Below are 3,804 nucleotides of genomic sequence, written 5' to 3' on the forward strand. Positions count from 1 at the left end.
GCTAAAATATTCACACAGTTGTCATACAAAATGAGAGATCAATGTTGTTCAGCCCCCAGCAAATTCATTCAATAAGAAAGGTAAATAAACAAATAAATAAGTAAATAAATAAAAGAACAAGTGCTATCATTAGCTCAAAACCGCTGCTTTTTACATATCCACAGGAATCTTTGCTGAGACCACCTTCTTGGTACCTAGAAACCGGATAATTTGTCATCTTTGCCAGTGGTGGCTTTCCCACTTACGACGGTCACGGTCACAACATCGCTTTGTCTTCGCCACATTTCTTCACTATAGAGTGCTCATCAATTTCCACTAATAGCAAAGGCATGCAGATTCTTCCCAACTCTTATCCTTTTCTTTTGTTCAAGAAGATCGGAACATAAGTTTACTTTGTTATATAGTATATACCCCATATTCTTGCTATTGAGCATCTCATGATATCTATGGGAGTACAATGTAGGTATACTTAAAGGTATAGCCAAATGTTGATCTAGAAGAGCCAGCAGGCTTTTCTACATCACTTTCGAGGGTTCTCTGGACCACTGAGGCACAGATGCTAAGGGCTCTTCGGAATATGTTGTTTTCTGATTTTTTTGAATATATTCACATTAGAGTGGTGTGAAACACCCGTCTTAGCAAAAAAAAAAAAAAAAAAGAAACAAAAAAAAGTATGGCTAGAGAATTAGAGAGAGATAGAGAGAGAGTGGGGGACGCGGAGATATTGTTTTGTATCTTCATGCACATGAAAACCATATTAATAAAACTAAGCTGCTAACAAGGAAAATTAAGATATAAGTCAATCTCATGTTGATCCAGGCAGTCTAACTACTGTAGATATCAGTATCCATATCAGGAATGGATATGATGATTTTCTTGACTATATATGCTTAACCATATACCACAGCTGTTTAAACAAAGATTCCATTAAAACTGAGGTAGACGAGAAATATCGAAGATGATCTATAAACCAGCCAACAACTCAACAATTCATAAGATAAGAAGCTAGCAAAGAAAGGTCCCTACTTACATGTCAATATATAATTTCATTTAGTTGTTTCAAGTTGTAGTAATCGAACAAAGGCTGCAAGCAAGCATCTGTAAGCAAAGTAGGAGAAGTTTTTCTCGGACTCATCATAAGGATGCCTTCAGTTACGGATGCTAACCTCACTCGGATAAACAGTGACTGATTTCGTATCTGAAATATATGGTGCAATTAATTTGAACTATCATCTGAAAGATGCTGATCACAGTAATTGAAGTTCAAGTTCAGAAACAAGGACATATTTGACTACCTCCGATAGCAAGATCATTGGAGCACAAGCGCTCTCTACTAGGTTGCTAAGGCCTCTTCCCCCTTTTCTGGAGTCAGAAATTGGAATCTATGGCATTCTCGTGCTGCTCAATATTGATTCAAGTTCTAGATTAAAGGACTATGCTGTGTCGTGTTGCATATCCGGTGCACATGAACATGGAGGTGAAGGAGTAGAACTTGGGGATGGAGACGCACCTCCAGAATTTCCGTTATGGTAGTAGATTGGAAATTAATATCGGTTCTGGAAATACCATCTTAGTAACTCGAGATGGTCGTTGGATTAGAAACTTTCATGATACCTGAAAGATAAGCATGTAGGAGTTACAGATGTTTTGCCTAAACATCTACTATGGTAATTTAAAAGAACAATCCTCAAATCTTATAAGAAGTGAAATAAAACAATCTTTTGGATGCACAAGGTTAAAGAACGGCCAAGTCACAAGCAGTTGACATGGAAAACTAAATAACAGCCAAAGCAAAGCAATTACTTGTAGGTCTCTGAAACTGCTGCTCCAGCATTCCATCAAAGACTTTCTCGAGATAGACTGAAAAAAAGAATACAACAACAACAACAACAGCAGATTAGCATGGTCAAATCATTCGAGAACTAATTCAAGAGGATTCAGCAAGAGGCTGAAGGTGATGACAGAAGCATAGAGAGCACAAAGGAATGAGATGCAAAGGGCCTTGCATGTCATCATCTGTGCTCTCTATCTTCTGTCAACAGCATCACCGGATGCCTCCTTTGCCTCTTACTAACAACAAGCTAACATCATCTAGAGGAGCAGATCAACAAAGGAAATTAGACTAGGAAATATGTAAACAAAAAGAGTCTTAATGCCTGTATAAGAACCAAAACGACTCTTCCACACCCTCCTATTTATAGAAGGGAGCGACCTAAAATGGTGACTGGAGCTCAAACAGAGTACATTTGCTTGATTTGCCTTGATTCCAAGATTAGGTAATGGAGCACAACCCTGCAAAAGTTTGATGGGGATCGGACAGCTAAAGGAAGACATGCATGGGCCCATACGATGACAAGAAGTTAGGAGGATTGGGTAAAGGATATGGACGTTCATGCAACTAGGCCACAAGCATCCCCCCAACGCCCCGGGGAAAAAGAAAGGGGGGAAAAAACAAGGCTAGAAGAATGGATAGGGGTTATTGAGTATATCTCGAGTCCATAAGTTCTATAAAAATAAAAAATATATTTTTTCATGATAAAACTTTTATATTATTTCTATCTATGGATGTAGATTAATAAAACGAATTATATAAATATTTTATACCTTTTTTTTTCTTCTTCTTATTTCTTATTCTCTCTGTGTGTCATGGTGGGAAGAGGAGACAGCATAGGGTTGAATTAAAAGCTTTCCCAACCACACGTTATCCTGCAATCATATCTCCCACTGTTTCATCCGTCCATTACAGGAGAATAATGGGGCGTGACCCCAAAGGGTGGTCGCGTTGAGACCCCAAGCCTATTTGCCACAAGTGCATCTATTACAGGTGGATGCACGATGGTTCCACTTGACTGATGGAATCCCGCAAACCAAAGCTAGTATCAAGTTCCCTGAACAAGGCTTCCCCCCGGACGTGCATATAGAAGTTACCACGCATGCATCATCCTCAGGTTTGTCTCATTTTCTGGTTGAAATGGTGACTGCAAGTCTCAAGCGTTCAAACTCGTATTGGTCAAGCTTACATACTAGTTTTACGATCACTAAGTGAATCTTATTGTGAATGCTGAATGAGTAATACAAAAATTTCAAGCAAGAAAGTTACATGACTGGTATAGCTTTTTGTTTTTCTTCTCTTTTGGGTCCAAGACTCCAAGTGATGCATGGTCAGTGCGCGTAGGTGCAACAGGAAACTCATACATGAACTATATAACATTTTTGTGGGGGACTGCACACAGCATAATGGGTGGTAGATTGGATGTCAAAATCTTTTTGGGACTCATGGTGGTAGGACCTTGTACATGAGGAAATGGGGTGGAAAGAGGCAACTTAGGGACACGGGGGAAAAGAAAACACTACACTTGCGTTAAGGAGTTTCCATGCCTGCGGCTGGAGATAGCGGTGTCCTTTTTTTTCCTTTTTGGGAAAAATGAGAGAGCTTTTTCATGTAATTTGGACTGGAGCGCTTCGTGGAATCTTTCCCTTTAGGGAATGGACTTGGAAAGTTGGGGGGAGGCCGACAGGAATCTTTTTATCAACTATATGACCGTAGTGTCCATGTTCCCTGATAACTCTTTCTATTATTTCTATCGCTGTAATGATGTTTTGCGATCTCTATCATGAGCTAAGCCCGCATAATATTGGTGTTGGTACAGTCTTACGTGTCGCCATCCTATTCACGGAGGTAGACTTTATTGGCATGTTCCTGGTATTCCGTCTTCGAGGGACGTCAGAGAGGGATAGAGCGCGGCCCCACCAGGTGTTCCGTATCAATGTAGATGCCTTTCCCACCGGGGCTCGTTGGTTCAA

The 3,804-nt window shown here is 40.0% G+C and overlaps 1 long non-coding RNA gene across 2 annotated transcripts; it reads right to left on the bottom strand.

Moving 5' to 3' along the window:
* Positions 1-1,006: 1,006 nt before the first annotated feature.
* LOC103715155 (uncharacterized) lies at positions 1,007-2,149 on the bottom strand. Of its 2 annotated transcripts, XR_015968893.1 has the most exons (3): positions 1,804-2,149; positions 1,296-1,614; positions 1,007-1,198 (listed from the first exon to the last, which is right to left on the bottom strand). It is a non-coding gene; the product is annotated as an uncharacterized LOC103715155 (long non-coding RNA). The 2 variants fall into 2 exon arrangements; XR_001879899.4 differs by having other exon boundaries at positions 1,007-1,614.
* Positions 2,150-3,804: the final 1,655 nt, after the last annotated feature.

This window comes from Phoenix dactylifera, chromosome 9 (assembly GCF_051530095.1).
Source record: "Phoenix dactylifera cultivar Ajwa chromosome 9, Ajwa_hap1_PhDact_Kaust_v1.1, whole genome shotgun sequence".
NCBI classification, from domain to species: Eukaryota; Viridiplantae; Streptophyta; class Magnoliopsida; order Arecales; family Arecaceae; genus Phoenix; species Phoenix dactylifera.